Raw genomic sequence first — 13,796 nt, forward strand, 5'->3', positions numbered from 1 at the left:
ATCATCTGCACATCAGTTAAGCAACTGAAAATTTTAAAACAAAAGTAGATTTCTTTGTGTAGGTCATTATTTTCATATTTTGATGCCGTGAGGCAAATGCAGTGTCTAAGGGCTCAATTCTACCATGTTTACTCATGCTGAGTAATACCTTAGGGCCAAGACCGGCTCCAGGGTTTTTGCCGCCCCAAGCAGCGGAAAAAAAAAAAAAAAAAAGCTGCGATCGCAATCACGATCGGTGGCACTCCAGCAGCAGCTCCACCGCGCCGCTTTGTTCTTCAGTGGGAATTCAGCGGCAGGTGCTTCCCTCCGAGAGGGACCCGCTGCCGAATTGCCGCCGAACAGCCCGACGTGCCGCCCCTTCCCCTTGGCCGCCCCAAGCACCTGCTTGCTGGGCTGGTGACTGGAGCCGGCCCTGCTTAGGGCTTGTCTACACAGGGAAAAGGCCCAACATAGCTAGTGTGGACTAGCTTGTATGCACCTGCTACTCTGCACTAACTCGCCATGTGGACATGCCTTTGTGTAGTTTAGCTTAATACTCTTTGGAAGTATGTTAACTAAAGCACACAAACTTAGTGCAGAGTAAATGTAACCGCATGGCGAGTTAGTGCAGAGTAGCTAGTGTGCTTTAAATTCTCACCCTTGCTCATTCTACATTAACTTACCCATGTAGACAAGCCCTTAGTCTGAGAGTAGTGCCATTAAAATGAATGCAACTAATTGCTGACAAGGTACTATTCAGCCTGAGTAAAAGGGGCAGAATTAGGCCTTACATGAGAAACATTAATTTAGAGGCAAACAGCAGACTTTGATTAAAGCCAGCTTGGATGTTCTTATTAAGTTTTGCCTCCAGGACGGGATGTGAGTATTTGCATCTTTCTTGTAGTTCTGAAGACCTCTGTCATTGTCCATTTTCTTCCCCTTTACCCACAGTTTAAAGACATCACTCAACATCCTCCTGGTGAGGAGGACTGGACAAAAATCCCTTCAGAAGGATTCTGCTTTTTTCCTTAATCATCCAAACAGCTGTTGGTAAGTGATGTAAGGCATTTCAATCCCTCAGAGACTGAGCACTCACAGCTCCTGATTGCTCAGGGAACAAGAGAGCAAGACTGGGATCCTAAATCAAACCCTGTCTCTCTCCCACTGCGGGACAGATCACGACGACTAGGCCCTCTCATTAGTAATCTTTTCCTCAGTTAAAAGAGACACTGTCCAGTGTTTTATCTTTTAGAGCTTTTAATATGTTATTTTATATCAGTAGAATTTGTAATATCTTAAAATCTGTGGCATCTTTTGGAACCATATATACTGTATACTTCCATGCCATGACATAGCACCATAAAGCACAAGGCTGTAAAAGCCTATAATAATTTATGAGACTACATTAGATAGCCATGTATAATTTATAAAATGGATATTATGAAAGCAGTAATCTGACTGACTAACAAAGGTTGCAACTATATGGGTGTCTAGTGTGACCACACAAAAAGGATCCATTAGCCAACATTTACTAAACTGTAACAAAGAATATTTTACAAAAAAAAGCTACGTATTCCAAGAGATGAAATTACATTGACTAGAGGCAGTTCCTCACCGTGAAGGTGATGTTTTTGACTTTATGCCTCTGAATTAAAGATTTCCCACAATATTCAAATCCAGGTTTCAAACACTCGAAAGTTTAGGGGAGTTTAGAGCTAAGGTTTTATGTCAGCCCATGATAAAGTTACAGGCCACTTGCAAAATATGAATTTGGATCCAGATCTGAGTTCAAATTATGAATCCACCCCAAAGTTCAGGGAGTGTGGATTTGCAGGGTGAGGTGGGATGGGGAGGATACTGGTGATTGAGATCCCTCTCTACTCAGAATTCATCCAAAGAAAATTGTAGCAAAGAGGCGTGGCCACCCTCGGAGGTTGACAGTGAGGGACGGCCAGATGCCCCCTGGTGGGCGGAACCAGGAAGGTCATGCTCACCACGATGGAAGCAGAGGGGCAGGACAGGAACAGGAAGTATAAAAGTGGGCCCTGTAGCTCAGTTGGATGGCAGTTGCCAAAGGAGACAGATGTATTCTCTCCACTGCTGATGCAGGAGCCCGCAGAAGACTTCAGTTACCCTGAGGACTTGCTCGAGCTACCAGAGTTGTCAGACCCAACCAATGCTGAGGAGCTGCTGGGGTTGCTAGCAGTGTACCCTGAGGAGACACCAGACTCTCACCACACGAGGTACCAAACCTTGGGAGAGAAGGAAGTAGGCCAGGAAAACTAGACAACCGTCTGGTAGGGTGCTGGCCTGGTACAAGGTCAGTGTGTTGCTGGTGGATCCCCGCTGACCCAGTGCGGGACCACTCCTCCACTGTTAGGGCCCTGGGCTGGGATGCAGTGGATTCGGGTGGGCCTGAGTCCTCCTACCCCCTGACTCCCCATCCCTGGAGTGGCAGCCTCCCCACCTTCAGCCAGGAGGCCTGTGTGAGTCTACCATCCGCTGAGCTAGGACGCTAGACTGTGTTGGGCTCTCACCCATTGCTGGAGGCCCCTAGGCTACGTTGGGTGCTCACACCTGCCTGAAGGCCAGGCTCCTAGACTCTGACCTGCTCTACCCTTCTTGAGGGCTGGAGCTCTAGACTGCTTGGTGTCCCGCCCTACCCATGGGCCAGGGCCCCTGAACTGTTCATTGCTTTTCCCTGCCTGAGGGTTTGAGCCCTAGAGACAGCTAATTTCCCCCTTGTACAGACTGCCATTCCAGGTGTGTGACAGCAAAGAGGCGTGGTTGCCCTCAGAGACTGACAGTGAGGGATGGCCACGTATGCCTACACAAATATAATAATAAAAAAACCACTAAGGGGAGAAAGATGCCTATGGTGTCATTCCAGCCAGTGGTTTGCCCAGGATGACTTGTAGAGAGCAATGTACAACACCTACCTCAACCATTGTTCCTGATCTTTTAATAAACTTTATTCAGTCATTTAATTGTGTTGCTTCTCACAACATCTGACACAAAGAGATTTTTAGTATTATTTTTGGTAGCTTGTAAGGTCACCCACAAGTGTTCAAAAATCATGAATAGCTTCCCTCTAAATCATGAGGTTTTAAAAAATAAATATTGGATTCTTTGTATTATGGTTTTGAGTCTTTGAGATTCACATCTACAAGGGCTCTGCTAGGCCTATAATGCCTACTGAAACCCAGCCTTCACTTAACTTTTGGAGCTGAGCAACCTAGGGCTGACTCCCACTCGCATTGAAGTCAATGGGAATTTTATTGACTTCAAGATGGACAATAGTAGTCTCCTGTGGTGTAGCTTTCTAGATTTGAATCTTATTCACACCCACTATTTGTTTCCTACGCTGAAAACTCTGAATGGATCACTCAGTTTATTTAGAGGATGGGCACAGCATGGCTACTGGTATTGTGAACTTGCCCATGCTGCCTTGCAGGGTTCCTCAAAACAGACCTGATCAGACTGTCTTGGGGATTAGAGAATAATTTATGTCCAATGCAAAATCCATGATCTCTCCTGAGACTGCCAGCCACAGTGCTAAGAGGGGAGGTGGTACAACCAATGGAACAGTGTGTTATGTCTCTACTTCTTTGCCTGATCCACAGAGGGTGCTAGTAGAAGTGGGTGGGAAATAGTTTTACTGAAAAGCTGTTTTGAAAACTTCCCCACCAGCTCTAGGTATGAGTCTGTGGCATCCCCCAGTGACTGCGCTTTACTCTTCGCTCAAATTCTAGAGAATCATATTTTCAACTCAACCCCTGTTGTTTGCAAAGATAGTAGTTGTCACAACAGCTTTTAGGAACTGGACTGAGGCCACTAAAATCATTTCACATAGGCCACTTCTTCTTTCATCTGCATCACAGGTTGCTATCTCAATTGTTCAGCCATCTAAATGTTGCATCATCAAGGATAGCAAGGTGTTACAGTCCACCCCTCAATCTTCTAGTTGTGCATGTCTCCATCACATATTTGACCATCTGCATTGCTGCCCCATGGTCACACTGAAGATTGAGCTAAGCTAAATGTCTGCATTATGGCAGACACTTTGGCCATTCCAGTCAGCAACATGTTAAACCTTGTCCAGGATCTGTGTCCCAGGTTGCAAACAGGTGGATGTAAGTTACGGCTTCTGAAATTTGTCAGCATTCCTATCTCTATCCCAGAGTTGCGGCCGTTCTGCAAGGACATAGTTGTCAGCCCAGACTGGCACTGGGCTAGAAGCACTGGACATGAGTGCATGAATGGCTGCTGCAAAAGGGTGTCATGAAGTCAGTCAGGGCACATCAGCAGGAACTGCAGGTGTAGGTGTTATCTTCTAGAGGCAGACAGACATAGGCCATGGAACAGCCAACAGATGGTAAAAACCTTTGGTCACTACCAGACTGGACTGGATTTGAACTGTTGTTTCAAGAATGAAAAGTTTCTACTATTCCCATCAGCCACCTCCTGAGACCCCAGTATATTTTGCTAACTCTACCCACATATCATTGAATGATATGATATAATAGGGAAGCCGTGTGAAGTAGCAGAGAGGGCACCCATCTGCAAATTAGGAGGTTCTGTTCCTGGTAGAGCTGATTTGAAAAGCTTTTTTCAATGACTGACAATTTACACACACCCACACACCCACACAAATCCATTTCCTTCAACATTTTCAGATTTTTTTTTTTTTTACATAAAAGTATTCATTCCATCGGTTCTAATAGATACATTTTTATTTCAGTTTTCAAAAACTGCAGAAATTTTGGTTTTCACTTTTCACTCTGCTGATTTTTGGATCCCCTACCCTTTTTCTTGCTCTTTTCTTTCTCTAGTCTTTTTTCCACAGGAATGGGGGAGTAAGGGGCCCAAAAAACAAAACCAATGAATTGCAAACAACCAAACAAAACAAAACAAAAAGGAAATGTGAAACAATACTAAAATGGTAGATGCATTTTGTTTCATCGGGGAAAATTTTCAAAAAAAATTGTGCAAAAATTTCAAATGAAAATTTTTTTTGTTTCATTTAAAAATGTTTACAGAAAATATTTCTGTCTCTCTTAGGTACTTATATGGGCCCGTCCTTGTAGTATATGAGTGCTCGTAATCTTTAATGTATTTATCATCACACCGCTACTGTGAGGTAGAGAAATGCTATTATTCCTACTTTACAGATGGGGAACTGGGCCGCAAAGAGATTAAGGCCCAGATTTTCAAAGGTATTTAAGTGCCACAAGATGCAGATAGGCACTTTATGGGATTCTTAAAGCACCTAAGCAGGTTAGAGACCTAACTCCTATTGAAATCCACAGTTAGCTGCCTAGCCTGCTTAGGTGATTTTGAAAATCCCACTAGGTTCCTACCTACATCTGGCCTTTGAAAATCTCGCCCTAAGTGCCTTGCCTCAGATCACAGAGGCGGGGACTATGGCAGAGCAGGGAACAAAGCTTTTTCAGCCAGCCTTAATTCTCACCTTTGCTACTGACCTGCTGTGTAACATTGAGCATGTCACGTCACCTCTCTGTGTTTCTCTCTCCCCTCTCATGCTCAGTCTATCTTTTCTATTTAGATTGTAAGTCCATCAAGGCAGGGACCATCTCTTACTATTAGAGCTGACGGGTGAAATTCCCATGAAACATTTTTCTGTCAGAATTTGTTGATTTTATCAAAATGTTTCATGGAAATGTTTTGAGTTTGACAAGGTTCTGAGGGAAACCTGCCTGGTTTCTGCCCGCTCGCCTGCCAAGGCTCCAAGTCAGCTGACCATGCAGACTCCCAGGAACCTCAGGGCTTCCTGATTCCTGGGAGTTGGGCAGCTCAGGCAGCCAGCTGCCCTGGGACTTGGGGAGCAATAGGAGCCCTGGCTCCCAAGCTCTCAGGCTTCTAGCTCCTTGGCAACCCACCAGATAGGCTTCCGAGGACCAAGACCTTCCCAGGTCCTGGGCAGCCCACCAGGCTGGCTGCCATGGATCCAGGGACCCTGCAAGCCCTGGCAGCTGCTAATTGAAATTGCCATTGTTGTCAGTTTCAGGGCTGCCCATCATTGGACACTGTGTTTGCCACAGTACCTTACACAGCAGGGCTCCAGTCTCAGTTGGGGCTACTATATGCTAGTTGAATATGAACAATACATTGCTGTACTACTATATAGTAAGTGCCAACAATGTGCTTAGTGATCTGCAAATACAAAAGATGGCCGTGACCCTTTTCTAAGAGATTTATAATCTAACACAGACAGTCAGTATAGTGCAAACACATAACACACTGGGTGATGGTCTTTTCTCAAAACATGGTGGCATACTTTTTTAACCTAGTTCTGATGCTGTGTGAAGACTTCATAGAAGAAGTGAACTTTAGGGAGGAATTTAAATCAAGAGGAGAAGGTTGATTAGCATGGTAGGACAGGATGGGAGTTCCTAGGAATGTATATGCAATGTAGTATATACACATAGATATGTCTGAATGATTATAAGTTATATGTAAAGCCCAACTGTTGGTTTTTTTCATTGAGGAACCAATTCAAGAGATTTGATGTAAATGATGTTGTCTATTGGAACATGCACTTGTTTATTTTGAAAAGTTACAGTTTGTGAAAGCAGCAGGGTAATGGAACATTCATGAACCAACTGTCCTTCACTTACAGTAGGGCACAGAAAAGCACCTTAAAACTTTCTGCTTAAGATGCTCCAGCTCTATTAAATGATGAAGCCAATGTCAGCCAATGAATCCCTCACTTCTTTCATCTTTGGTTTTCCTTTGGACTTTTCCTCCTACATGTGGGTATCCCTGTGCTATTGCCAATTGCCCTTTTAACCAGCATACTAGCAGTCCAGAGCTGCTTAGCAGCTTGAGATCTCTCAGAAATGCTCTGTTTCCCAGGAGCCAACCTGGCTGGATGAAAGTTGGTGCTTCTATAGTTGCAGACCTTACCCTATAATATCTGAAGTGAAATCTGGTGAAAATCTTCCATATTTCCCTTTAGTATGGCTGGCACAGTGTCAGCTTGACTTTCAGTTCATTTTAATTCAATTAGCATGGCAATAACCTTAAATGCCACCTTCTCCATTTTCAACAAAATATGGACAAATTTTACATGGTTCCTATAATCAGTGCTTGATTGTATATTTAGTGTCAGCTATTTTTCCTCTCATGGTCTCTAGAAACCTCTTTGTTGGAGGCATTTTAAAAAAATCCACAGAGAAACTGCATATTTTGACTAACAAAAGCAGCAGCAGCCTTTTCCTCCATAAATCACATTTTGCAAAATATCACTTGCCTGAGCGGGGCTCAGTTTTGTAAAACAAACAGGGCCATTGTTCTAGCCAGCTTCTAGAAAGGGTGGCATCTGAAAAATGGTCAGCCAGTGCATACCTGATTGTTCAGCCAGTGTTCCACCAGATTGGTGTCAGCTGGGTTTGCCCTTAAGGTTGCACTCCCCTGAGGCACTACAAATGGAGGCTGCTAACACAAAAAAGAGCAGCCACTAAGCAGCAGGTGGCCCCGCTGAGGTAATCAGGATCACATTCAACTGGGAAGCAGTCTCAATTTTCAGCCCAGTGTCTGCCAAGGGGCCTGGAGCTGCCTTGTTAATGCTACAGGGAACACGTGGGACACATTGACTGCATTAATTGTCCCCACTCATTCAGAGGTGGATGAATTATAATGTTACCACTCCAGGGTAAAGCAAACACCTATCATAACAATCATGTCATTAGTGTGCAGATGCTGGTTGCTCTGCTTAACCTTTTGTATCTTTCTTTTTTTTTAATAGCGTGCAATAAGAATAATTTTTATTGTTTTTCTTATAATTGATTTTTAGGTTATAAGTGTTGAGTAAACCCTTGAAACAAGCAGAGCCACATTATTCAACAACTAGGAATAAAAGCAGACTGGCAAAACCCAGATTAAGATTCCTTTTGAGAGAAACAGCAGGCTTTTAAAAGTTTTTGCTTTAAGTGCAGATTTATCCTGTGCTGTGTGACTGACAGTTTTTGTTCATGTGGTATTGGCTCCAAACGACACATGGTATTAAAAAAAAAAAAAATCTTAAAAATGCTTCCAATCTAACTGTAGTTATCCAGGACCAAAGACAGAGAGTCACCATATTCTGGTTTGGGAAAAATACTATTTATGCCTCTAAAATCTGCAACCAACACCTTAGTGTGTGTGTATGATATATCTATGCAATATATATACACACACATGGTATTATACCTGTTTTTTGTTAATCTGTGACAAGATTAATTTTGTTGTTACACACAAAAGGAGAATAATATATATGTTAAAAAAATAAAAATCTACTTTGACTGGTTAAGGTGTATCTAATCACAGGTGCACCAGAGAAAATGTAGTGGCAATTTTGTCCATGAAGTTTCTTTGCATGTTACATCATCACTCCTGAGGTCCCTTCCAACCCTGATATTCTATGATTCTATTCTGTAATTAGTGATCCTGAATTGGCAACGTGTTCAGTTGCAACTACCACACCTCTAAAACTTCCATAATTAATCAAGCAATGCTTTCACATATGAGTAGCTTTACTCATCTAGTCAGGAAAGTAAAGTTGCTTGTCTGTTCAAGAATTTGCTAGGCTTGGCACTAGGTAGGACCCTGATTCTGCTTTAGGATTCACTAACATAGAGCCCCATTCCAGTATAGAATCCTGTTGAAGTCAATGAACTGAGTTCTGTACTGTTATTGATTAATATCACAATATGTATTGCTGTGGTCCCTAGAGGTTAACCAGGTCAGGGCCCATTTGTTCCAGGTGCTGTACAAATATATAGAAAAGGACACTCCCTGCCCCATACGCCTTACAAACTAAGGCCCCATTTCTGCAAAACTTACAAACATGCTTAACATTACAAAATGTGAATAATCTTATTGGCTTCAATGGGACTACTCATACTGCACTTAAGCATGTGCATAAGCCTTTGCAGAATCAGGACCTAAAAGACAAGATTTAACAGATGGGCAAGACAAACGAGTGGGCAGAAAGGATGAGGTGATAATAATAACAGGGTGTATTGGAATAGGCTATCAGGCTATAATTCATAGACCTACTAAACCAATCAGTAACAGTAATCGCAACTTGTCATTATAATTGTGGATCCCAATGCAGAATCAGGGACTAATATCAGACATGATATAACAAGAGGGTAACAATGGAACAGAAAGGATAGGGCAGGAATGACTGGATACCTTGGTTACTGAGCACTGGCTAGTACATCACATGATGAGGTTAAGGTTTTATGGTTATTGTTTTGGCATTTTTGCAGGTAAGGAGACATTTCAGCTGGCTAATTTAGTGTAGGCATATGTGGTTTATGAAACACAGAAACCATTTAAATTGTTTAGTTACGTTAGTCACAGGCTAATATGTAAATATATTTCAGATATGCCTGTTAAAACTATGTTGTTTATGAAAATCACTATGTCAATCCTTTTGGATAGATTTCCAAAGTGAAGCATTTCAAGTAAATTTATGTTTCATAATCAGTAGAAGGTGTGTGTGCTTGACATCAGAGTTTAATATTATTATTATGGATTCATCTTTCTGGGAAGAATAGCATTTTCTTGTCTGCTATATTTCCAGAATACAGGCCCTTTAATGTTGCAAACAAATATATATAAATTGTAATATTTTCTCTATGCTTACCCCCTTGATTGCTTGTGTAAACACTGTGAAGGGGCAAAATTGATCTTTCAAGCTTTCCTTGGTCTTATACACACAAGTCCATACTGATAAACATAAAACTCTGCAGTTTCAATGCAATGCTTTTTATGGAAAAATAAATAAATAAATCTGCAATGGTATCCAGTTTGACCTATCTATTTTCAAATAGAATTTACAGTATGTTTTTTCAAGCATGCACATTTAGTTGATTGAAAATAAACAATGTTATTCAGCTGCAGCTGGGTGTTTGAGTGTGTGTGTTTTTTCCCCACTAGTATCCTAGGCTTAAAATCAACTTTATTCAGACATGTTATTTTTTCTAGTCTCCAAAAAAAATTACCGTAAAAATGAACCCATATGAAAATGAGCTCTTGCATGTAAAATATTTTCCCACCCATTACTGCTGGTGAATGTTTTTACTTAGCTTGTTCAACGTGGCACGCCTGCACAAATAATGAATGTGCACTGCCTGCACATCAATTCTCACATTTTTTGACTTGTATACAACACAGATCTCCTGTATATTTTGAACTGAACCCTCTCTTTATAATAAGCTTTCCACTGTGGACCAGTAAAATGATTGTTGATTAATTCATGCTCCTGCGAAATGCCAGTGCTCCAGAAACTGGCTTTTTTTAAAAAAATGTGCTGTTTATCATAAAAAAAAAGTTTTTGATAATCCTTTGAAGATGAAGGGAAAGAACAATTTAACCTAAAGATGACATTGGTTGCAATTTGCTATAAATGGCTGCAGGAACAAAATTATTCAAACATGAAAATCTTGTGGAGCGAGATTCTCAGATGGTGTAAATCAACATCCACTGAAGTCAATGGAGCATCATGGATTTACACCACTTGAGAAACTGCTCGGTAACATATTTGCTTTTGTTTAAAAAAAAAATTAAGGATTGTTTTATACCTAAACAAGTGCATTATTAAAATAGCTGATGGTTTCCTATGTAATATATCTGTAGTTATATTAACTCTATTGCTGTAATGGTTTAAGAAATAGCCCTGAATGCAATGATATATTTCCTTAAACTATTCATAAATATTTTAAAAGTTAATTAGGAGACTACAGGTATGAATAGGCCAAGATTTATTTATAATTAAAAGCTGATATCAGATGTCACCTCTTCTGATACAGAACATGTTTCTACGGTTTTCCAAAGTGAACAGAATTGGGATGACACTTTACCACTGTAAACTTGTTAGAAAGACTCACTGATGGTAATGAGAGGAGTTTCTTGGGTTTAGTTTGTTTGTTGCCTTGTTTTTAACAAGCAGGTAAAGTACATGATAGAAATAGTAAAATCTGCATTCCAATTATTTCACTGATATATTAAATCACAGTGTAATTTTGGTATAAATTGCCATCTGACCTTTATATGATGCTTCCTAGCGTTCTATGCCAATTGTTCAGTCTCTCTCAACCAAAATATGAACACAAAACTGGACTGGTGGCTGACAGTGTAATCTTTCAGTGAAACAAATGTGTTTTTTTTCCACAAAGTCTTAATTAGGATACTTCTCACAAGGTGGAACTCAAGGAGAGAAAAATAGACTATCCAGACCCCAAACTTGTGGGAAATTCAGTGAACAAAACAAACACCTGAAAAAAAATGTTGGTTATGTGTTTGGCACTAAAATATAATCTATATGTCTGGATGTATATAAGTTCTGGGGTGTCCTTATAGATTATTATTATTATTGTTTATTTATTTGTATTGTTGTAGTGCCTAAAGTCATGGACCAGAATGCCCATTGTGCTTGGTGCTGTACAAACACAGAAAAAAAGGATAATCCCAGCCCCAAAGTTTACAATCTATTATATTGCTCTTCCTACAGTCTTATTAAGTTGTCAGTACAGTCGTAGAGAAAATTCTTATAACCCACCCAGAGTTATACAGTAACTTGACCTACTGACCAGGTTACATACAGTGTTTATAAAATTATTACACCTCAGTATGTTTAGATTATTTCTTAGCAAGCCAATGGCTGTCACATGAAGTTTGAAAGAAACACTAGCATGGTAACCTTTAATGAGGCTCTGATTTAATTTTTCTGCTTCCTACAAGGCTTGGCATTTTTACTGGTATAGATAATATCAAGCCCAATTCTGAAAAATCTTAAAACAAATAGAGTCCATGCGACTTTTGCTTGAGTAAGAACTTAAAAATTGGGTACTGTATCTCCAAAACAACAAGCAGCTTTGAGACAAGTGCATTATGGTCTCTCAGGAACAAATCTGCCTCTCAGTTTCCTTGCTTTGGTGTAATGAAAGCATTTGGCAGGTAATTGCCACACTTTTTTCATTTACTTTTTTGTTAAGCTGTGTTCTGAACTGTAGTAAAGGGAGATTTCTTAGTCAAATTCTGTTCTCATTATATCTTGCAACTGTGTGCAGAATTTGTTCCTGGGGTCCAAAGTAAGATTCACCTATAGTAGATAAATGAAACACACATTGTTCAACACAAACCAACAAGGATATCTTTAACACATGCTTATGTTTATGTGCTATATATATAAATGTACTAACAGAAAATGGCCAGAAAGCTAGAAGGATGGATTTGAGAGTTAGACAGCCATTAAAGATTATGGGCCAAATGCACCTGAGCAACATTATTGATGGTCTACATACAGAATTTAGCTCTATGAATTTCACAGTGTATCACAATTATAAAAACATCATGTGGTCATGGTTAAATTACTAATTTCTTACTGACATCAGGGGTGTGTTGGTGGTTACACATTAGAGCGTACACTTCCAGGCTTCTTTATATACCGGTAATTACAAGAATCTATGGAGTAATGTAATGCCTACCAGTGTATTTTAATTCTTGTGGTGTTTTCCCCCCTGTATTCCTATTTAGGACTTTAACACAATAAGGCTAAATAGACAATAAAGAAGCTATGATATAGAGGTGAGAACATAATTAATTAAAACTAGAATAGAAGTGTATTGAAAAGAAAAGAAAGCTAAAGGGCTAAATTTGAATTGAAATCTCCCCTACTAAAACCAGGGGTTTTGCTCTTATCTGTTACCATTCACGTCTGGATACAGTCAGAGACCATTTTTGTCAGCCATCTGCATAGTACCTGCTGTCCTGTATACAATAATCAGAATAATTGCTACCGATTTAAAAACAAAAAACAAAAACAGCTGACATCTAGTGTGTGTTGAAAGATCACCTCCACTGCTCAGCCATGATAGGAACTAAACTGATAAACTCCCGAGTAGGTTTTGACACACACACAAGTTTGTATATCAAGTTTGTCCTTGAACACAGTGGAAATGATCTGTTGTTCACCAGCACTGAAGCCATAGTCAGAGTCCAGACAATCCAATTTGTGAGGGAGAGGTGACAGTTCTGTACCCATAAACACATTCCTCCCAAGTTGTACTTGTGCAGTGTTAAGATATGTGAGGTTTAGAATTGCTAAAGCTAATGATGCTGCCAAGATACAAGACGAGGCAGGTATATTTTTAGTAATTCCTCCATTTCCTGAATATCTGACCTACACTTTTTGGGTTCTAGTTTCTTCAGGTATTGGAATACCTGAATAACTTAGACCTGCCTAAGGACTAATATGATTTTATTTTTACTCGAAAGAAAGAAAAGGGGGGGGGGGAAGAGCCCATTTATGGATTTGTTCATTCCAGTTCCTTCTCTTTTCATTTGTTCTCTGCTGACCACTTTGGATTTGTATCTTCTCCCACCATCCCCCAGCTGCACACCAGCCATCTCAGCCATTGCATAGCCACAGACTTGAAGATATATGAAAATCTTGGTGTAAAGAGTGCAAGTCATTGCACTTTCATGTGCAGAACGCTTATGCTTTGACTTCTCTGGATTTGAAATAAAATTCAAAGACTTTTGCAAATAAATAGTGATTTTGTAAATATCTGTATATGCTGTGTAAGACATTTCCTCTGCTTAGTGAGATTTTTGTGCTATAATAATCCGTAAGACCTGTTTAGTTCAGTACGATTTTGATTTCTATTGAAATGCAGCATATAACACAGACATACTGGCGCAGTACCTGTTTTTCCATTTACCCAGCAAATCACATTTATTTTGCATGGTGCTTTTACATAAGGCCAATAATATCACCTTACTCCATTCTGTAAATCATGACATAT

The sequence above is a fragment of the Terrapene carolina genome, unplaced genomic scaffold (genome assembly GCF_002925995.2).
Source record: "Terrapene carolina triunguis isolate 2854851 unplaced genomic scaffold, T_m_triunguis-2.0 Scaffold23, whole genome shotgun sequence".
In the NCBI taxonomy this organism is placed as follows: domain Eukaryota; kingdom Metazoa; phylum Chordata; order Testudines; family Emydidae; genus Terrapene; species Terrapene triunguis.